The sequence below is a fragment of the Trematomus bernacchii genome, unplaced genomic scaffold, assembly GCF_902827165.1.
Source record: "Trematomus bernacchii unplaced genomic scaffold, fTreBer1.1, whole genome shotgun sequence".
Taxonomy (NCBI): Eukaryota; Metazoa; Chordata; class Actinopteri; order Perciformes; family Nototheniidae; genus Trematomus; species Trematomus bernacchii.
The window spans coordinates 901,244-921,978 of NW_022987669.1; the positions used below are offsets into that span (position 1 = coordinate 901,244).

Genomic DNA, 20,735 nt, shown 5'->3' on the forward strand with positions numbered 1-20,735 from the left:
TGTTTTCTGATGTCGTTGATTTTCTACAAAATATGTAAAAAAAAATATGTGTTTCATCTGAGATACAACTCAAAATAAGATGTTTTGACTTAACAAGATGATGCATTGTCTAAAAACAAGACCCTATATCTCACTGCAGTTATTATGTAGTGTGTTCGTCTCGTTGATTGTAGCAGGAAAACACTTCCTCTCCAAAGTCCTCAACATGTCCGCATTTGAACATTTGCAATTTGTTTCACGGTGATTCGATTCGAGGCAGGATTTCACAGCTCCCCCACGGTGACCAACTTTTTCATTTCGCTGATTTAGAGCCACTCGTATCCATGGGAGACGGCGGACGGCCTCATTATGAACGCTGTGGAGGTAATCAAAGGGGGAAACATTGTTATCCAGGAGACTCTGAGCAGCAAAACACTGCACCTGTGCACCAAAAACACCTTATACCACAGCTGTGAATATAGAAATGCCATTATAACCAGCCATAAATGTGTTTGACAGGGATTAAAGGTCCCCTATTATCATTTTTTTTATCAGAATCCCCCCTTTTTCGGGGGAATTCTAACTTTTTTCTTGGAATTTTGACATTTTTTCTCAGAAATCTGATTTTTTCTCAGAACAAAAAAGAAAAAACACTGATAGTCAGATTTCCAAATGTGACCCTTATCCGCTACCGTACATTTAATTGGATTTTGATACTTTCAGCTGGTATTTATGACCTACGTTTGGTGCATCTGGAGGCGATTTAATTGATTGTTTCTCCTAAAGATCCCCTGTTATACTCTTTTTAAAACAATATACTACTGGCCTCAGATATATACAGAATCGCCAAACACCATTACATTCATCTGTGTATTCTTGGCAATAAATATATATTGTTACATCAAAACAAGTCTCTCCTGATTGAACTATCTTCTGCAAAGTCTCTTATGTCAAACTTGATAAAAAAACGTACATTTTTTTAATGTTTAAACTGTCTACAGTGCTCACCAACAGCTACAAGTCTCATCTGCTGATCATGCTTTGAGTACAATAATCTACTCTATTGATTTGACTTATTAACATGTTGTATGTTGCTTGACGTAGAAGGTAAATCTATGGAAACCTGATTTACGTACTGATCACGTGTTGGCCTTTTTCTTTTAAACAATGCAACATCACCGTGTCCGTTTCATTTGGTAGATATTGACTAAGATTTCTGAACACAATCAAGCAGACCCTCACCTGCTGGTTGGGTTCAGGATATAAAAGGGTTCTAGGCATACTCAACTACACCCCTCCACACCAATATATAGATATATATATATATACAGAGATGTCAAAAGTACACACATCCTTACTCAAGTAGAAGTACAGATACTCGTGTTTAAAAATACTCTGGTGAAAGTAGAAGTACTGACTAAACTTCTTTACTCAAGTAAAAGTAAAGAGGGCTTTGAAATGTACTTCAGTAAAAAGTACCCATAACTAGCAGCTGTTTTAAAGAGTACCTGACCTCCCTTTATATTAATAGAACAATAATGTCATTGTTAGCTAATGAATGTTTCCATGCTGAACAACGGCAACATGACAACGTTTTCATTGGTCCCTCTTCTTTAGAGAAGACCAGGAAATGATGAATACACGGATCGTGTTCAAATCAATAGGCACGCAATGACTCTAAATAATAATGATCACGCCACCAAACACACATTCAAACTAAAGGAACCAGCCTGTTTGGGAAATGTGAGAAGTAGAAAGTACAGGTATTTGAGTTCAACATGTAAGAAGTAGAAAGTACAGGTATTTGGGTTCAACATGTAAGAAGTAGAAAGTACAGGTATTTGTGTTCAACATGTAAGAAGTAGAAAGTACAGGTATTTGAGTTCAACATGTGAGAAGTAGAAAGTACAGGTATTAGTGTTCAACATGTAAGAAGTAGAAAGTACAGGTATTTGTGTTCAACATGTAAGAAGTAGAAAGTACAGGTATTTGTGTTCAACATGTAAGAAGTAGAAAGTACAGGTATTTGAGTTCAACATGTGAGAAGTAGAAAGTACAGGTATTAGTGTTCAACATGTAAGAAGTAGAAAGTACAGGTATTTGTGTTCAACATGTAAGAAGTAGAAAGTACAGGTATTTGTGTTCAACATGTAAGAAGTAGAAAGTACAGGTATTTGTGTTCAACATGTAAGAAGTAGAAAGTACAGGTATTTGAGTTCAACATGTAAGAAGTAGAAAGTACAGGTATTTGAGTTCAACATGTGAGAAGTAGAAAGTACAGGTATTAGTGTTCAACATGTAAGAAGTAGAAAGTACAGGTATTTGTGTTCAACATGTAAGAAGTAGAAAGTACAGGTATTTGTGTTCAACATGTAAGAAGTAGAAAGTACAGGTATTTGAGTTCAACATGTGAGAAGTAGAAAGTACAGGTATTAGTGTTCAACATGTAAGAAGTAGAAAGTACAGGTATTTGAGTTCAACATGTAAGAAGTAGAAAGTACAGGTATTTGTGTTCAACATGTAAGAAGTAGAAAGTACAGGTATTTGGGTTCAACATGTAAGAAGTAGAAAGTACAGGTATTTGTGTTCAACATGTAAGAAGTAGAAAGTACAGGTATTTGTGTTCAACATGTAAGAAGTAGAAAGTACAGGTATTTGAGTTCAACATGTGAGAAGTAGAAAGTACAGGTATTAGTGTTCAACATGTAAGAAGTAGAAAGTACAGGTATTTGAGTTCAACATGTAAGAAGTAGAAAGTACAGGTATTTGTGTTCAACATGTAAGAAGTAGAAAGTACAGGTATTTGGGTTCAACATGTAAGAAGTAGAAAGTACAGGTATTTGAGTTCAACATGTAAGAAGTAGAAAGTACAGGTATTTGTGTTCAACATGTAAGAAGTAGAAAGTACAGGTATTAGTGTTCAACATGTAAGAAGTAGAAAGTACAGGTATTTGAGTTCAACATGTAAGAAGTAGAAAGTACAGGTATTTGGGTTCAACATGTAAGAAGTAGAAAGTACAGGTATTTGTGTTCAACATGTGAGAAGTAGAAAGTACAGGTATTTGGGTTCAACATGTAAGAAGTAGAAAGTACAGGTATTTGGGTTCAACATGTAAGAAGTAGAAAGTACAGGTATTTGTGTTCAAAATGTAAGAAGTCAAAGTTAAAAGTCCTCAGAAAAATAAGTAGTGGAGTAAAGTACTGATACCAGAAACATGTACTTAAGTACAGTAACGAAGTATTTGTACAAATATAAATATATATATATATATATATATATATATATAACATAGTAAACCATATCTTCCCTGTCACCATGATTCAGAGCTTGGTGTTTCTCCAACATTTGTGCTGCACACATTGTTCATTAGTTCAGCTGCTGGGAAACAATCAGTCACTCTGCAGAGCCGCCTGGCTGCATTATTCATCCATCACATGCCAATCAGGAATCTTGTTCTTCTCAAACTAATTAATTCCACAACTTTAATAACAAGGTCACTCGGCACAAAGCGGCTGAATCACTGGGAGACTGACAGGAAGGGATGGAGAGGGACTGTTCTCTGACTGAATGATGCTGGGTTACTCCGTAATATTACATTTACACATTCCACATGGAGTCTATAGTACACAGAGGAGGGAGAAGTACTCAGATCTTGTACTTGAGTAAAAGCAGAAGTACTCAGATCTTGTTCTTGAGTAAAAGCAGAAGTACTCAGATCTTGTTCTTGAGTAAAAGTAGAAGTACTCAGATCTTGTACTTGAGTAAAAGCAGAAGTACTCAGATCTTGTTCTTGAGTAAAAGTAGAAGTACTCAGATCTTGTTGTTGAGTAAAAGTAGAAGTATTCAGATCTTGTTCTTGAGTAAAAGTAGAAGTACTCAGATCTTGTTCTTGAGTAAAAGTAGAAGTACTAACTCAGATCTTGTACTTGATTAAAAGTAGAAGTACTCAGATCTTGTACTTGAGTAAAAGTAGAAGTACCAGAGTGTAGGAATACTCTGTTTCAGTAAAAGTCCTGCATTCAAAATGTTCCTCAAGTAAAAGTAGAAAAGTATTCTCATCAAAATATAGTTAAAGTAGCGACAGTAAAAGTAGTCATTGTGCAGATTGGTCCATTTCAGAATAATATATATGATATGTTTTATAATGATTGATCATGAAAGTGTTCTCAAAGCTGGTAAAGGTGCAGCTAGTTTGAATGACTTTGTATACTGCAGGGTAGCTTGTGGATTTACTCCAGGTGGAACTAAAGTCTGATTTAACACTTGATTATATTTCACATCATTCATCCACATCTGTGAAGTAACTAAAGGTATTAAATACATGTAGTGGAGGAGAAGTACACCACGTACCTCTGAACTGTAATGGAGTAGAAGTACTAAGTAGCAACACATTAAAATACTCAAGTAAAGTATCTCAAAAATCATACTTAAGTACAGTACTTGAGTAAATGTACTTAGTTACTTCCCACCTCTGCTAATGCATAGGATCAGGGAGGTGAAAGCCCAGATTGAAATGACAAATACTGACCAAAAACCCACCTTTTCAGACAGGATTCATGTGTCATTGGGATAAATGTGCTTTTATTGCTCGATTTTATTCTTTTGTTTACCTCTGTAAGGCATCTTTGAGCACTTGTTAAAGTGCTTGATAAATCAAATGTATTATTACTTTTATATAATGTTCACGATATTCATGTTTTAAGACATACATGATAATCAAATATTGAAAGCTTGCATGGAAATGTTTAAAATGTGGTTTATTTTAATTTGATATCAAAGTTATCATGGGACATTTTTGTTAATTTTGTTTCATATCTTCAATTGTAATTATAAGAAATTCTGATGTTGGATTAGGCTTTAAAATCAAAATAGTTTTAGTATATTAAATATTACTTTGTATTTGTTCTCATGCATAGATATGAATCGCTTTATTTCGTACTCGGAAACAAAGCAAGTAAAGGAAAACCCAACATGTGGTACTTCAGAAAAGAAAAAACTAAAGTCATGATATATTCTATAATTATATTTCTTTCTGTAAATATCGGTTATCATTCTGAAGCTCTACTGGAGTCCATATTAAATGCAGAACCACAGAGAAGTTGTCAGTCAGTGTTAGATCTCATCAGTCGTCCTTCCTGTCATCAGAACCAGTGTAACTGTGTTCACTGATGAAGACGGACGGAGAGGAAGAGAAATAATTGTTTGTGACGTTTAATTCCTCGTCAGGGAAGTTCGACAAGAATCTGACAACGAGCCAGATGGCGTAAAGAAAGATAGAGTCATGATCTGGGTTTTTATTTTCTGTTCCCTTTCCGTGGATGTATAAAGATCACCATGGGGGAGTTCAAGTCCATCTTAAAGTGCACCTATTATGCTATTTTTAGGCATATATTATGGGTCTCAGATATATACAAATATATAAAAAACATGTCTATGATGTGTTTTGCTCAAAATACCAAACAGATCACGCATTTTAGAAATCCCTCATATCCCTCTATTTCAGCCCTGTTAGAGAAATGCTGATTCTGGGTCCTTAGCTTGAAAAAAAAAAGAGGAGGCGGAGCTAATGCCTGATCAGAGTTCTCCCGGCAGAAACTCAGTTAAATTCTGCTGTGATAAAATGCCATCATGTTCCAAACCACATCAAGGATTCTCTCTGAAACAGTATGGAGCTCAAACTCTTTCTCTCTCTCAGGTTTACCACAAGGTGAGTTCCTTTTATATCCTGCTTCTTTACACATACTCTCTCCAGTACAGGTTAGCTCTGAGTGTTAGCATGCTAATGTAAACACAGACCATATTACGTCCAAAACACGTCTCATTGTTTCTGACAACAACGTTTCTGATTGGCCCGTGGGTGTAAAGCCCGCCCACATTTTAGTAATGTCGTCATGACGCAGCAAATCTGGATCAGCTCCGTTGTACCCCCGTTTTTAGAGATGTGGGTACGGAGGAAAAGAGAGAGGGTTTTATTTTCTCACACTTTGTGAGACACACCGGGGACACATAGTTATGTAGAAAATACATCAGAAAGTGCATTTTGGAATGATAGGTCCCCTTTAAAGGACAGAGAACAAGAAACCATTGGTCGATGTGATTGCTCTTAAATCCCCTAATTGAAGTCGTTTTAAAATGGTGCCAGTTTTTTTAATGTTTTATAACAGTTTCTTTTATTTGCATTTTGACTGTTTAATGTGCCATTTCATTTGTGTTTTACAGCTGTATATGTCTGTCTGTATTGTTTTGTGTTCATTTGTTGTAACTTCGTTCATGCGGCCCTCTTGGCCAGATCTCAATGAGACTTTTACCTGGTTAAATAAAGGATATATTTATATTTATTTATGAAAAGAACTGGATACAGCATTGGAGGCGGGCCCCATTCGATTGGCTTGACTCTCAAGAACAGACATACCCAAATTAGTTTTCTTTTAAAGACTTCCACTTAGGATACCTTGATGTCTGAAGGTATTTTGATCCATATCTTCGGGGCATAATTGACGAAGGCTGATATTCATTTTGCCGGTTTTTCTGGAAACCTCAACAAACCAGTTGTTGACGGCTTGTATCTGACAAGGTAGTTACCAGTACAGCTTGCCCATGAAGGGCTTTGTATGTCAGGAGGAGGACCTTCAAATCAACCCTAAAGTAAACAGGAAGCCAGCGCAGAGCGGCTAAAACTGGACTAATGTGTTATCTCTTTTTAGTTCTGGTTAAAGCCGAGCTGTGGATGAGCTGAAGTCTGTGAAAAGTGCATTACAGTAGTTAAGTAGAAGTGCAGTACTTAATTAGGACCTAACAATTCAAGCTTCCTTCACATGACCAGAAGTTCAACATTGTCATTGTGTTTCTATTCAAAATGATCGCTGAGCACAACGCTCAAAGTTCAGAAAATGTCAACTTTACATCTGTTACGCTGACCTTTCCACACGCAACCATTCAGATAAAAGCTTTATGAAGCGGCGCCAGCTAGAAGGAGAGGTAACTACAGGAACGAAACGTTAGACTAGACATCTCTTTCCCAATGTCAGTCAATAGAAAAACGAAAGTTATCGTACCAACGTTTAGCAAAAATGTTCTTCACTGCCTGCCCCAGTTCCTTGGGTCTTGTTCTTGTCTGGCTTCACTTCCTGTCTTTGTGTTTTCCAACCTTTTGTGATTGTTTGCCTCATTTAGTTTGCCTCATTTGTGATTTTACCAAAGTTAACTTGAGTAACTTATACCTTTTTGTTCTGAATTCCTACTGCGTCCGATATCAGTACAGATAACAGGTCATTGAGTCCTGATTAGACCTTCATCGTTGCTTCATTGTTCTGCTGTCTCCAATTAGAGAAGTGACATTTGAATCAGAGTCTGGGGTCCTTTTCTCTTTCTACGTCTTTGCCCTACTTTCTTTCTAAATGTCCGCCGTTAACCCTCAGATCAGTCTCTGTCCCCAGCCTCCAGTTTTCCCCCAGGTCTCTCGTGGTGAATGTCAGACGTCTGGTAATGAGTTGTTTATTGTGCAACGATAATGTATCATTGATTGCGTGATCGATGGGTCGTTGAGGGTGTTGATTCAAGCGATGAAGCCGTTGGTAATGGGATGCATATTAAACGTGACTTTGGCCTCTCAACGCTGCGTCCTACTGGGCTGAAATGACACATTAGTACAAGAAGTCGTGGGGTTTATTCATGTCCTCGCTTCGAAACCGCAGGACTTTTATATTAAAATGATTTCACTCGCCTGAAAGAAACTTGGGAACAGAACATGACCACAGGAAACATCAGTGAGTTCAAAATGACATTAAATGGCTTTCCAAGTAATCATTTATATTAAATGTTCTAACACATGTAACAGAACTAGCTATTTATTTCAAAAGCTTGTTTTTTTGTTGCTAAAAGGTAAGATTCAAGCCATTTAACCCTTAGATGCATAAGTTGGTATTTTTTGACCCGGTGAGGTGGTTTTCGTGAAGTATCTTTGTAATTACATTTTTTTATAATTTCATATTCCAGCTATTCCTCAAAAAACGTGTTTTTGGATATCATGCCATTCAAATTTTAAATTTACATTTTATACATTTTAAGAAATTGTAGTTTTTGTATTACTACCCCAAGCTTCCATAAGTGGGTCAAAAATGACCCGCATGCATTTCCTATGGAATCCTTTGGGAACCTTTGATTCTTATCACCTGTTGCTGTTAGGAATACATTCACTGTAGACCACACAGACTACATCACAAGTGACAACTCTCAGGAAGATTATTTTACACAGCAAGGTCTGATACCTGTCAGTATAATAATAATAATAATAATAATAATAATAATAATACATTATATTTGTATAGGGCTTTTCAAGGACTCAAAATCGCTTTACAATATAAGGGAAGGTTAGGGTGGGGGGTATAGGACTATCAGACTCGATCAACCGGCATGGATTGATGGGTGGTGGGCTATGAGTAGACAAGAGGAGAAGAGATGAGTTATGAAAAGGGACTGAAATACTGTGAGGGTCTCAGAATAGCGCAGATCTTTGGATCAATATGTTCAAAACGTTTTTTTTCAAAATGTAAATGACATTTCTAAAATTATAAATAGTAAAAAATCAAATATAAAATATTTCGCGTGTGAACCAAAATATAATACTAATTATTATACAAGTGATTTTTCTTAACCAAAATGAAAAACACATATTATTCTAATACGGGTCCTTTTTGACCCACTTATGGAAGAGTGTAGGGTCCAGTCACTCGTGCATCTAAGGGTTAAGAATGATAATGCTTATTTAACATGTCCTCTGTTACAATAACCTGTTGTGAAAACATTTCTTGATCAAATTGATGTGAAACAAATCAGATAAGTATCGATGTGGTCTATTGAGTCTAAATGATGTTCCCCATAATCGGCCAGAAAGTAGGTCCTGGTTCTTTTGGGTTAAATGGCTTCACCTTCAACTGCAAACTGCACCAGTATGCGCCAAGGTCATAGTTGGTTGAAAGAAACAGAACAATATCCGGGTGCATCGTCCTATGTAAATATGGCCTTGTGAACAGGGTTAAAATGGAAAGAGAGAATCTGCTGATCCAAAGCATTTACAATTAGCAGAGGATGGTTTCGATCCATCGACCTCTGGGTTATGGGCCCAGCACGCTTCCGCTGCGCCACTCTGCTCGATGTATAGCACTCCAAGGCTGGCAAAAATGTACTGTACTCATTGTCGGCCGTTTCAATTTTCAACCTTGACAAAGGCAGCGCATACCAGATCCAATCGTTCTTCTTTACCTTTTGCAATAGAGGCCCTTAAAAAACACAATTCCAGGTGTTTTGCCTTTTATATTCATTGTGTCTGAGGCACTGATGATAGTCTGTTGAGTAAGCATGTACCTACTCAAGTTAAGGTTCCACCAAGATTTTAACTCGGATCGCTGGATTCAGAGTACAAAGTGCTAACCATTACACCATGGAACCACACAGACTGTCTGTACAATGTCCGCACAATGTGTAGTTTTATGTGGGAGTTGTTTTGAATGAAACTGCCGTGATATTCAGTAACTAAAGAGTGTTCCCTGACCGGGAATTGAACCCGGGCCGCGGCGGTGAGAGCGCCGAATCCTAGCCACTAGACCACCAGGGATTGCTCTATCTGTATGTGAAGCTTGTGAAACGGAAGGCATGGAATGTATGACAGCTGGCAGCTGGAGAGTAGTGAAAACATCTCCAGTAGGGTTCAATATCTACCTCTTAACAGTAATGTAATGTAGTGTGGAGGTAAAGGGCAGAGTGAGCAAGTTACCACTCATCCCCTTGTTTCTTCACAAAGTTTCTCTGGGTGCTTGTTTTAGTTTCTCAAGGAATTAGAGTCTTTGCTGGGCCTTCTTAACCCGGTGTGATGTGTTGGAGGTCCTTGTAAGATGTTTTGACATATTGACTTCAGGAAACTTGAAGTTCTCCACTTCTCCATACATATGGTGGACTTCCTTCTTTGTTCTCCTGCAGTCAATCGTCAACTCCTTGGTTTTAGAGGTGTTAAGGACCAGGTTGTTGTCCTAACGCCACTCAGATTATTCCCTTGACTTGACTAGATAGACTTATTCTCAAGTCACTCTTCATCTTCTATATTGCAACCACTATCCTGCTACAAGATCCTCCTGAGATGTAGAAGCTGGCTTTTTTCAGGGTACTCAAAGAAAGGTTCCACCGAGATTTGAACTCGGATCGCTGGATTCAGAGTCCAGAGTGCTAACCATTACACCATGGAACCACATGAAATGTCCACACTCTATACAAATAAATGGTATCTTTACACAGAGACTCAGACATGTAACTAACTCATCTCTCTACCGCTTCACCTTCAACTGCAAACTGCACCAGTATGCGCCAAGGTCATAGTTGGTTGAAACAAACAGAACAATATCCTTTGAAATAAGCAGAGAGGCAATTTTGTGCTCAACAGACCACACCTCTCCTATACCTGGCTGCGGCCCAAGATGTGTTGTTTTGGCTCCTCGAGTTACTCAAAGGGATCTTCCCAAATCTTGACAATTTCCCCAGCCAGGGTCAGTAGACGAGTGAATGTTGAAGCTTTGCAAGACAACTGTTGTTTGACGATTACCTTCCGCATCAATACACAGGCTGAACAATTTAAGCTTGTATGCACACCTCCATAGCTCAGTTGGAAGATTGGAGGACTGTAGGTTGATAATCGCAGCAACGTTTGCATCGGCTACACTTTAGCACTTGTGATTACCGGTGCATCGTCCTATGTAAATATGGTCTTTTGAACAGGGTTCAAATGGAAAAATAGAATCTGATGATGCAAAGCATTTACAATTAGCAGAGGATGGTTTCGATCCATCGACCTCTGGGTTATGGGCCCAGCACGCTTCCGCTGCGCCACTCTGCTCGATGTTTAGCAAACCAAGGCTGGCAAAAATGTACTGTACTCATTGTCGGCCGTTTCAATTTTCAACCTTGACAAAGGCAGCGCATACCAGATCCAATCGTTCTTCTTTACCTTTTGCAATAGAGGCCCTTCAAAAATACAATTCCAGGTGTTTTGCCTTTTATGTTCATTGTGTCTGAGGCACTGATGATAGTCTGTTGAGTAAGCATGTACCTACTCAAGGTAAGGTTCCACCGAGATTTGAACTCGGATCGCTGGATTCAGAGTCCAAAGTGCTAACCATTACACCATGGAACCACACGGAATGTCTGCACAATGCCGGCAATGTCCTCACAATGTATAGCTTTATGTGGGAGTTGTTTTGAATGAAACGGCCGTGATATTCAGTAACTAAAGAGTGTTCCCTGACCGGGAATCGAACCCGGGCCGCGGCGGTGAGAGCTCCGAATCCTAGCCACTAGACCACCAGGGATTGCTCTATCTGTATGTGAAGCTTGTGAAACGGAAGGCATGGAATGTATGACAGCTGGCAGCTGGAGAGTAGTGAAAACATCTCCAGTAGGGTTCAATATCTACCTCTTAACAGTAATGTAATGTAGTGTGGAGGTAAAGGGCAGAGTGAGCAAGTTACCACTCATCCCCTTGTTTCTTCACAAAGTTTCTCTGGGTGCTTGTTTTAGTTTCTCGAGGAATTAGAGTCTTTGCTGGGCCTTTTTAACCCAGTGTGATGTGTTGGAGGTCCTTGTAAGATGTTTTGACATATTGACTTCAAGAAACTTGAAGTTCTCCACTTCTCCATACATATGGTGGACTTCCTTCTTTGTTCTCCTGCAGTCAATCGTCAACTCCTTGGTTTTAGAGGTGTTAAGGACCAGGTTGTTGTCCTAACGCCAATCAGATTATTCCCTTGACTTGACTAGATAGACTTATTCTCAAGTGACTCTTCATCTTCTATATTGCAACCACTATCCTGCTACAAGATCCTCCTGAGATGTAGAAGCTGGCTTTTTTCAGGGTACTCAAAGAAAGGTTCCACCGAGATTTGAACTCGGATCGCTGGATTCAGAGTCCAGAGTGCTAACCATTACACCATGGAACCACATGAAATGTCCACACTGTATACAAATAAATGGTATCTTTACACAGAGACTCAGACATGTAACTAACTCATCTCTCTACCGCTTCACCTTCAACTGCAAACTGTACCAGTATGCGCCAAGGTCATAGTTGGTTGAAACAAACAGAACAATATCCTTTGAAATGAGCAGAGAGGTAATTTTGTGCTCAACAGACCACACCTCTCCTATACCTGGCTGCGGCCCAAGATGTGTTGTTTTGGCTCCTCGAGTTACTCAAAGGGATCTTCCCAAATCTTGACAATTTCCCCAGCCAGGGTCAGTAGACGAGTGAATGTTGAAGCTTTGCAAGACAACTGTTGTTTGACGATTACCTTCCGCATCAATACACAGGCTGAACCATTTAAGCTTGTATGCACACCTCCATAGCTCAGTTGGAAGATTGGAGGACTGTAGGTTGATAATCGCAGCAACGTTTGCATCGGCTACACTTTAGCACTTGTGATTACCGGTGCATCGTCCTATGTAAATATGGTCTTTTGAACAGGGTTCAAATGGAAAAATAGAATCTGATGATGCAAAGCATTTACAATTAGCAGAGGATGGTTTCGATCCATCGACCTCTGGGTTATGGGCCCAGCACGCTTCCGCTGCGCCACTCTGCTCGATGTTTAGCAAACCAAGGCTGGCAAAAATGTACTGTACTCATTGTCGGCCGTTTCAAATTTCAACCTTGACAAACTCAGCGCATACCAGATCCAATCGTTCTTCTTTACCTTTTGCAATAGAGGCCCTTAAAAAACACAATTCCAGGTGTTTTGCCTTTTATGTTCATTGTGTCTGAGGCACTGATGATAGTCTGTTGAGTAAGCATGTACCTACTCAAGGTAAGTTTCCACCGAGATTTGAACTGGGATCGCTGGATTCAGAGTCCAAAGTGCTAACCATTACACCATGGAACCACACAGACTGTCTGTACAATGTCTGCACAATGTATAGTTTTATGTGGGAGTTGTTTTTAATGAAACAGCCGTGATAAAATGGAAAGAGAGAATCTGCTGATCCAAAGCATTTACAATTAGCAGAGGATGGTTTCGATCCATCGACCTCTGGGTTATGGGCCCAGCACGCTTCCGCTGCGCCACTCTGCTCGATGTTTAGCAAACCAAGGCTGGCAAAAATGTACTGTACTCATTGTCGGCCGTTTCAATTTTCAACCTTGACAAAGGCAGCGCATACCAGATCCAATCGTTCTTCTTTACCTTTTGCAATAGAGGCCCTTCAAAAATACAATTCCAGGTGTTTTGCCTTTTATGTTCTTTGTGTCTGAGGCACTGATGATAGTCTGTTGAGTAAGCATGTACCTACTCAAGGTAAGGTTCCACCGAGATTTGAACTCGGATCGCTGGATTCAGAGTCCAAAGTGCTAACCATTACACCATGGAACCACACGGAATGTCTGCACAGTGCCGGCAATGTCCGCACAATGTATAGCTTTATGTGGGAGTTGTTTTGAATGAAACGGCCGTGATATTCAGTAACTAAAGAGTGTTCCCTGACCGGGAATCGAACCCGGGCCGCGGCGGTGAGAGCGCCGAATCCTAGCCACTAGACCACCAGGGATTGCTCTATCTGTATGTGAAGCTTGTGAAACGGAAGGCTTGGAATGTATGACAGCTGGCAGCTGGAGAGTAGTGAAAACATCTCCAGTAGGGTTCAATATCTACCTCTTAACAGTAATGTAATGTAGTGTGGAGGTAAAGGGCAGAGTGAGCAAGTTACCACTCATCCCCTTGTTTCTTCACAAATTTTCTCTGGGTGCTTGTTTTAGTTTCTCGAGGAATTAGAGTCTTTGCTGGGCCTTTTTAACCCAGTGTGATGTGTTGGAGGTCCTTGTAAGATGTTTTGACATATTGACTTCAAGAAACTTGAAGTTCTCCACTTCTCCATACATATGGTTGACTTCCTTCTTTGTTCTCCTGCAGTCAATCGTCAACTCCTTGGTTTTAGAGGTGTTAAGGACCAGGTTGTTGTCCTAACGCCACTCAGATTATTCCCTTGACTTGACTAGATAGACTTATTCTCAAGTCACTCTTCATCTTCTATATTGCAACCACTATCCTGCTACAAGATCCTCCTGAGATGAAGAAGCTGGCTTTTTTCAGGGTACTCAAAGAAAGGTTCCACCGTGATTTGAACTCGGATCGCTGGATTCAGAGTCCAGAGTGCTAACCATTACACCATGGAACCACATGAAATGTCCACACTCTATACAAATAAATGGTATCTTTACACAGAGACTCAGACATGTAACTAACTCATCTCTCTACCGCTTCACCTTCAACTGCAAACTGCACCAGTATGCGCCAAGGTCATAGTTGGTTGAAACAAACAGAACAATATCCTTTGAAATGAGCAGAGAGGCAATTTTGTGCTCAACAGACCACACCTCTCCTATACCTGGCTGCGGCCCAAGATGTGTTGTTTTGGCTCCTCGAGTTACTCAAAGGGATCTTCCCAAATCTTGACAATTTCCCCAGCCAGGGTCAGTAGACGAGTGAATGTTGAAGCTTTGCAAGACAACTGTTGTTTGACGATTACCTTCCGCATCAATACACAGGCTGAACAATTTAAGCTTGTATGCACACCTCCATAGCTCAGTTGGAAGATTGGAGGACTGTAGGTTGATAATCGCAGCAACGTTTGCATCGGCTACACTTTAGCACTTGTGATTACCGGTGCATCGTCCTATGTAAATATGGTCTTTTGAACAGGGTTCAAATGGAAAAATAGAATCTGATGATGCAAAGCATTTACAATTAGCAGAGGATGGTTTCGATCCATCGACCTCTGGGTTATGGGCCCAGCACGCTTCCGCTGCGCCACTCTGCTCGATGTTTAGCAAACCAAGGCTGGCAAAAATGTACTGTACTCATTGTCGGCCGTTTCAATTTTCAACCTTGACAAAGGCAGCGCATACCAGATCCAATCGTTCTTCTTTACCTTTTGCAATAGAGGCCCTTCAAAAATACAATTCCAGGTGTTTTGCCTTTTATGTTCATTGTGTCTGAGGCACTGATGATAGTCTGTTGAGTAAGCATGTACCTACTCAAGGTAAGGTTCCACCACGATTTGAACTCGGATCGCTGGATTCAGAGTCCAAAGTGCTAACCATTACACCATGGAACCACACGGAATGTCTGCACAATGCCGGCAATGTCCTCACAATATATAGCTTTATGTGGGAGTTGTTTTGAATGAAACGGCCGTGATATTCAGTAACTAAAGAGTGTTCCCTGACCGGGAATCGAACCCGGGCCGCGGCGGTGAGAGCGCCGAATCCTAGCCACTAGACCACCAGGGATTGCTCTATCTGTATGTGAAGCTTGTGAAATGGAAGGCATGGAATGTATGACAGCTGGCAGCTGGAGAGTAGTGAAAACATCTCCAGTAGGGTTCAATATCTACCTCTTAACAGTAATGTAATGTAGTGTGGAGGTAAAGGGCAGAGTGAGCAAGTTACCACTCATCCCCTTGTTTCTTCACAAAGTTTCTCTGGGTGCTTGTTTTAGTTTCTCGAGGAATTAGAGTCTTTGCTGGGCCTTTTTAACCCAGTGTGATGTGTTGGAGGTCCTTGTAAGATGTTTTGACATATTGACTTCAAGAAACTTGAAGTTCTCCACTTCTCCATACATATGGTGGACTTCCTTCTTTGTTCTCCTGCAGTCAATCGTCAACTCCTTGGTTTTAGAGGTGTTAAGGACCAGGTTGTTGTCCTAACGCCAATCAGATTATTCCCTTGACTTGACTAGATAGACTTATTCTCAAGTGACTCTTCATCTTCTATATTGCAACCACTATCCTCCTACAAGATCCTCCTGAGATGTAGAAGCTGGCTTTTTTCAGGGTACTCAAAGAAAGGTTCCACCGAGATTTGAACTCGGATCGCTGGATTCAGAGTCCAGAGTGCTAACCATTACACCATGGAACCACATGAAATGTCCACACTGTATACAAATAAATGGTATCTTTACACAGAGACTCAGACATGTAACTAACTCATCTCTCTACCGCTTCACCTTCAACTGCAAACTGCACCAGTATGCGCCAAGGTCATAGTTGGTTGAAACAAACAGAACAATATCCTTTGAAATGAGCAGAGAGGCAATTTTGTGCTCAACAGACCACACCTCTCCTATACCTGGCTGCGGCCCAAGATGTGTTGTTTTGGCTCCTCGAGTTACTCAAAGGGATCTTCCCAAATCTTGACAATTTCCCCAGCCAGGGTCAGTAGACGAGTGAATGTTGAAGCTTTGCAAGACAACTGTTGTTTGACGATTACCTTCCGCATCAATACACAGGCTGAACAATTTAAGCTTGTATGCACACCTCCATAGCTCAGTTGGAAGATTGGAGGACTGTAGGTTGATAATCGCACCAACGTTTGCATCGGCTACACTTTAGCACTTGTGATTACCGGTGCATCGTCCTATGTAAATATGGTCTTTTGAACAGGGTTCAAATGGAAAAATAGAATCTGCTGATGCAAAGCATTTACAATTAGCAGAGGATGGTTTCGATCCATCGACCTCTGGGTTATGGGCCCAGCACGCTTCCGCTGCGCCACTCTGCTCGATGTTTAGCAAACCAAGGCTGGCAAAAATGTACTGTACTCATTGTCGGCCGTTTCAAATTTCAACCTTGACAAACTCAGCGCATACCAGATCCAATCGTTCTTCTTTACCTTTTGCAATAGAGGCCCTTAAAAAACACAATTCCAGGTGTTTTGCCTTTTATGTTCATTGTGTCTGAGGCACTGATGATAGTCTGTTGAGTAAGCATGTACCTACTCAAGGTAAGTTTCCACCGAGATTTGAACTGGGATCGCTGGATTCAGAGTCCAAAGTGCTAACCATTACACCATGGAACCACACAGACTGTCTGTACAATGTCTGCACAATGTATAGTTTTATGTGGGAGTTGTTTTTAATGAAACAGCCGTGATAAAATGGAAAGAGACAATCTGCTGATCCAAAGCATTTACAATTAGCAGAGGATGGTTTCGATCCATCGACCTCTGGGTTATGGGCCCAGCACGCTTCCGCTGCGCCACTCTGCTCGATGTTTAGCAAACCAAGGCTGGCAAAAATGTACTGTACTCATTGTCGGCCGTTTCAATTTTCAACCTTGACAAAGGCAGCGCATACCAGATCCAATCGTTCTTCTTTACCTTTTGCAATAGAGGCCCTTCAAAAATACAATTCCAGGTGTTTTGCCTTTTATGTTCTTTGTGTCTGAGGCACTGATGATAGTCTGTTGAGTAAGCATGTACCTACTCAAGGTAAGGTTCCACCGAGATTTGAACTCGGATCGCTGGATTCAGAGTCCAAAGTGCTAACCATTACACCATGGAACCACACTGAATGTCTGCACAGTGCCGGCAATGTCCGCACAATGTATAGCTTTATGTGGGAGTTGTTTTGAATGAAACGGCCGTGATATTCAGTAACTAAAGAGTGTTCCCTGACCGGGAATCGAACCCGGGCCGCGGCGGTGAGAGCGCCGAATCCTAGCCACTAGACCACCAGGGATTGCTCTATCTGTATGTGAAGCTTGTGAAACGGAAGGCTTGGAATGTATGACAGCTGGCAGCTGGAGAGTAGTGAAAACATCTCCAGTAGGGTTCAATATCTACCTCTTAACAGTAATGTAATGTAGTGTGGAGGTAAAGGGCAGAGTGAGCAAGTTACCACTCATCCCCTTGTTTCTTCACAAATTTTCTCTGGGTGCTTGTTTTAGTTTCTCGAGGAATTAGAGTCTTTGCTGGGCCTTTTTAACCCAGTGTGATGTGTTGGAGGTCCTTGTAAGATGTTTTGACATATTGACTTCAAGAAACTTGAAGTTCTCCACTTCTCCATACATATGGTTGACTTCCTTCTTTGTTCTCCTGCAGTCAATCGTCAACTCCTTGGTTTTAGAGGTGTTAAGGACCAGGTTGTTGTCCTAACGCCACTCAGATTATTCCCTTGACTTGACTAGATAGACTTATTCTCAAGTCACTCTTCATCTTCTATATTGCAACCACTATCCTGCTACAAGATCCTCCTGAGATGAAGAAGCTGGCTTTTTTCAGGGTACTCAAAGAAAGGTTCCACCGAGATTTGAACTCGGATCGCTGGATTCAGAGTCCAGAGTGCTAACCATTACACCATGGAACCACATGAAATGTCCACACTGTATACAAATAAATGGTATCTTTACACAGAGACTCAGACATGTAACTAACTCATCTCTCTACCGCTTCACCTTCAACTGCAAACTGCACCAGTATGCGCCAAGGTCATAGTTGGTTGAAACAAACAGAACAATATCCTTTGAAATGAGCAGAGAGGCAATTTTGTGCTCAACAGACCACACCTCTCCTATACCTGGCTGCGGCCCAAGATGTGTTGTTTTGGCTCCTCGAGTTACTCAAAGGGATCTTCCCAAATCTTGACAATTTCCCCAGCCAGGGTCAGTAGACGAGTGAATGTTGAAGCTTTGCAAGACAACTGTTGTTTGACGATTACCTTCCGCATCAATACACAGGCTGAACAATTTAAGCTTGTATGCACACCTCCATAGCTCAGTTGGAAGATTGGAGGACTGTAGGTTGATAATCGCACCAACGTTTGCATCGGCTACACTTTAGCACTTGTGATTACCGGTGCATCGTCCTATGTAAATATGGTCTTTTGAACAGGGTTCAAATGGAAAAATAGAATCTGCTGATGCAAAGCATTTACAATTAGCAGAGGATGGTTTCGATCCATCGACCTCTGGGTTATGGGCCCAGCACGCTTCCGCTGCGCCACTCTGCTCGATGTTTAGCAAACCAAGGCTGGCAAAAATGTACTGTACTCATTGTCGGCCGTTTCAAATTTCAACCTTGACAAACTCAGCGCATACCAGATCCAATCGTTCTTCTTTACCTTTTGCAATAGAGGCCCTTAAAAAACACAATTCCAGGTGTTTTGCCTTTTATGTTCATTGTGTCTGAGGCACTGATGATAGTCTGTTGAGTAAGCATGTACCTACTCAAGGTAAGTTTCCACCGAGATTTGAACTGGGATCGCTGGATTCAGAGTCCAAAGTGCTAACCATTACACCATGGAACCACACAGACTGTCTGTACAATGTCTGCACAATGTATAGTTTTATGTGGGAGTTGTTTTTAATGAAACAGCCGTGATAAAATGGAAAGAGACAATCTGCTGATCCAAAGCATTTACAATTAGCAGAGGATGGTTTCGATCCATCGACCTCTGGGTTATGGGCCCAGCACGCTTCCGCTGCGCCACTCTGCTCGATGTTTAGCAAACCAAGGCTGGCAAAAATGTACTGTACTCATTGTCGGCCGTTTCAATTTTCAACCTTGACAAAGGCAGCGCATACCAGATCCAATCGTTCTTCTTTACCTTTTGCAATAGAGGCCCTTCAAAAATACAATTCCAGGTGTTTTGCCTTTTATGTTCTTTGTGTCTGAGGCACTGATGATAGTCTGTTGAGTAAGCATGTACCTACTCAAGGTAAGGTTCCACCGAGATTTGAACTCGGATCGCTGGATTCAGAGTCCAAAGTGCTAACCATTACACCATGGAACCACACTGAATGTCTGCACAGTGCCGGCAATGTCCGCACAATGTATAGCTTTATGTGGGAGTTGTTTTGAATGAAACGGCCGTGATATTCAGTAACTAAAGAGTGTTCCCTGACCGGGAATCGAACCCGGGCCGCGGCGGTGAGAGCGCCGAATCCTAGCCACTAGACCACCAGGGATTGCTCTATCTGTATGTGAAGCTTGTGAAACGGAAGGCATTGGAATGTATGACAGCTGGCAGCTGGAGAGTAGTGAAAACATCTCCAGTAGGGTTCAATATCTACCTCTTAACAGTAATGTAATGTAGTGTGGAGGTAAAGGGCAGAGTGAGCAAGTTACCACTCATCCCCTTGTTTCTTCACAAAGTTTCTCTGGGTGCTTGTTTTAGTTTCTCGAGGAATTAGAGTCTTTGCTGGGCCTTTTTAACCCGGTGTGATGTGTTGGAGGTCCTTGTAAGATGTTTTGACATATTGACTTCAAGAAACTTGAAGTTCTCCACTTCTTCATACATATGGTGGACTTCCTTCTTTGTTCTCCTGCAGTCAATCGTCAACTCCTTGGTTTTAGAGGTGTTAAGGACCAGGTTGTTGTCCTAACGCCACTCAGATTATTCCCTTGACTTGACTAGATAGACTTATTCTCAAGTCACTCTTCATCTTCTATATTGCAACCACTATCCTGCTACAAGATCCTCCTGAGATGAAGAAGCTGGCTTTTTTCAGGGTACTCAAAGAAAGGTTCCACCGAGATTTGAACTCGGATCGCTGGATTCAGAGTCCAGAGTGCTAACCATTACACCATGGAACCACATGAAATGTCCACACTCGTATACAAATAAATGGTATCTTTACACAGAGACTCAGACATGTAACTAACTCATCTCTCTACCGCTTCACCTTCAACTGCAAACTGCACCAGTATGCGCCAAGGTCATAGTTGGTTGAAACAAACAGAACAATATCCTTTGAAATGAGCAGAGAGGCAATTTTGTGCTCAACAGACCACACCTCTCCTATACCTGGCTGCGGCCCAAGATGTGTTGTTTTGGCTCCTCGAGTTACTCAAAGGGATCTTCCCAAATCTTGACAATTTCCCCAGCCAGGGTCAGTAGACGAGTGAATGTTGAAGCTTTGCAAGACAACTGTTGTTTGACGATTA

General features: G+C 40.9%; 29 non-coding genes across 29 annotated transcripts; all 29 read right to left on the reverse strand.

Moving 5' to 3' along the window:
• Positions 1-9,058: 9,058 nt before the first annotated feature.
• trnam-cau lies at positions 9,059-9,130 on the reverse strand. The gene has a single exon. It is a non-coding gene; the product is annotated as a tRNA-Met (tRNA).
• A 391-nt stretch (positions 9,131-9,521) lies between these two features.
• Positions 9,522-9,593, reverse strand: trnae-cuc. The gene has a single exon. It is a non-coding gene; the product is annotated as a tRNA-Glu (tRNA).
• Positions 9,594-10,148: 555 nt separating this feature from the next.
• trnaq-cug lies at positions 10,149-10,220 on the reverse strand. Its single transcript has one exon. It is a non-coding gene; the product is annotated as a tRNA-Gln (tRNA).
• A 570-nt stretch (positions 10,221-10,790) lies between these two features.
• trnam-cau lies at positions 10,791-10,862 on the reverse strand. The gene has a single exon. It is a non-coding gene; the product is annotated as a tRNA-Met (tRNA).
• Positions 10,863-11,087: 225 nt separating this feature from the next.
• trnaq-cug lies at positions 11,088-11,159 on the reverse strand. The gene has a single exon. It is a non-coding gene; the product is annotated as a tRNA-Gln (tRNA).
• Positions 11,160-11,262: 103 nt separating this feature from the next.
• trnae-cuc lies at positions 11,263-11,334 on the reverse strand. Its single transcript has one exon. It is a non-coding gene; the product is annotated as a tRNA-Glu (tRNA).
• A 555-nt stretch (positions 11,335-11,889) lies between these two features.
• On the reverse strand, positions 11,890-11,961 carry trnaq-cug. Its single transcript has one exon. It is a non-coding gene; the product is annotated as a tRNA-Gln (tRNA).
• Positions 11,962-12,531: 570 nt separating this feature from the next.
• Positions 12,532-12,603, reverse strand: trnam-cau. The gene has a single exon. It is a non-coding gene; the product is annotated as a tRNA-Met (tRNA).
• A 225-nt stretch (positions 12,604-12,828) lies between these two features.
• On the reverse strand, positions 12,829-12,900 carry trnaq-cug. Its single transcript has one exon. It is a non-coding gene; the product is annotated as a tRNA-Gln (tRNA).
• A 117-nt stretch (positions 12,901-13,017) lies between these two features.
• On the reverse strand, positions 13,018-13,089 carry trnam-cau. The gene has a single exon. It is a non-coding gene; the product is annotated as a tRNA-Met (tRNA).
• A 225-nt stretch (positions 13,090-13,314) lies between these two features.
• Positions 13,315-13,386, reverse strand: trnaq-cug. Its single transcript has one exon. It is a non-coding gene; the product is annotated as a tRNA-Gln (tRNA).
• A 103-nt stretch (positions 13,387-13,489) lies between these two features.
• Positions 13,490-13,561, reverse strand: trnae-cuc. Its single transcript has one exon. It is a non-coding gene; the product is annotated as a tRNA-Glu (tRNA).
• Positions 13,562-14,116: 555 nt separating this feature from the next.
• trnaq-cug lies at positions 14,117-14,188 on the reverse strand. Its single transcript has one exon. It is a non-coding gene; the product is annotated as a tRNA-Gln (tRNA).
• Positions 14,189-14,758: 570 nt separating this feature from the next.
• trnam-cau lies at positions 14,759-14,830 on the reverse strand. The gene has a single exon. It is a non-coding gene; the product is annotated as a tRNA-Met (tRNA).
• A 225-nt stretch (positions 14,831-15,055) lies between these two features.
• trnaq-cug lies at positions 15,056-15,127 on the reverse strand. The gene has a single exon. It is a non-coding gene; the product is annotated as a tRNA-Gln (tRNA).
• A 103-nt stretch (positions 15,128-15,230) lies between these two features.
• On the reverse strand, positions 15,231-15,302 carry trnae-cuc. Its single transcript has one exon. It is a non-coding gene; the product is annotated as a tRNA-Glu (tRNA).
• Positions 15,303-15,857: 555 nt separating this feature from the next.
• trnaq-cug lies at positions 15,858-15,929 on the reverse strand. Its single transcript has one exon. It is a non-coding gene; the product is annotated as a tRNA-Gln (tRNA).
• A 570-nt stretch (positions 15,930-16,499) lies between these two features.
• Positions 16,500-16,571, reverse strand: trnam-cau. Its single transcript has one exon. It is a non-coding gene; the product is annotated as a tRNA-Met (tRNA).
• A 225-nt stretch (positions 16,572-16,796) lies between these two features.
• trnaq-cug lies at positions 16,797-16,868 on the reverse strand. The gene has a single exon. It is a non-coding gene; the product is annotated as a tRNA-Gln (tRNA).
• A 117-nt stretch (positions 16,869-16,985) lies between these two features.
• trnam-cau lies at positions 16,986-17,057 on the reverse strand. Its single transcript has one exon. It is a non-coding gene; the product is annotated as a tRNA-Met (tRNA).
• Positions 17,058-17,282: 225 nt separating this feature from the next.
• Positions 17,283-17,354, reverse strand: trnaq-cug. The gene has a single exon. It is a non-coding gene; the product is annotated as a tRNA-Gln (tRNA).
• Positions 17,355-17,457: 103 nt separating this feature from the next.
• On the reverse strand, positions 17,458-17,529 carry trnae-cuc. Its single transcript has one exon. It is a non-coding gene; the product is annotated as a tRNA-Glu (tRNA).
• A 555-nt stretch (positions 17,530-18,084) lies between these two features.
• trnaq-cug lies at positions 18,085-18,156 on the reverse strand. Its single transcript has one exon. It is a non-coding gene; the product is annotated as a tRNA-Gln (tRNA).
• A 570-nt stretch (positions 18,157-18,726) lies between these two features.
• Positions 18,727-18,798, reverse strand: trnam-cau. The gene has a single exon. It is a non-coding gene; the product is annotated as a tRNA-Met (tRNA).
• Positions 18,799-19,023: 225 nt separating this feature from the next.
• trnaq-cug lies at positions 19,024-19,095 on the reverse strand. The gene has a single exon. It is a non-coding gene; the product is annotated as a tRNA-Gln (tRNA).
• Positions 19,096-19,212: 117 nt separating this feature from the next.
• On the reverse strand, positions 19,213-19,284 carry trnam-cau. The gene has a single exon. It is a non-coding gene; the product is annotated as a tRNA-Met (tRNA).
• A 225-nt stretch (positions 19,285-19,509) lies between these two features.
• On the reverse strand, positions 19,510-19,581 carry trnaq-cug. Its single transcript has one exon. It is a non-coding gene; the product is annotated as a tRNA-Gln (tRNA).
• Positions 19,582-19,684: 103 nt separating this feature from the next.
• On the reverse strand, positions 19,685-19,756 carry trnae-cuc. Its single transcript has one exon. It is a non-coding gene; the product is annotated as a tRNA-Glu (tRNA).
• Positions 19,757-20,312: 556 nt separating this feature from the next.
• On the reverse strand, positions 20,313-20,384 carry trnaq-cug. Its single transcript has one exon. It is a non-coding gene; the product is annotated as a tRNA-Gln (tRNA).
• Between the last annotated feature and the right edge of the window lie 351 nt (positions 20,385-20,735).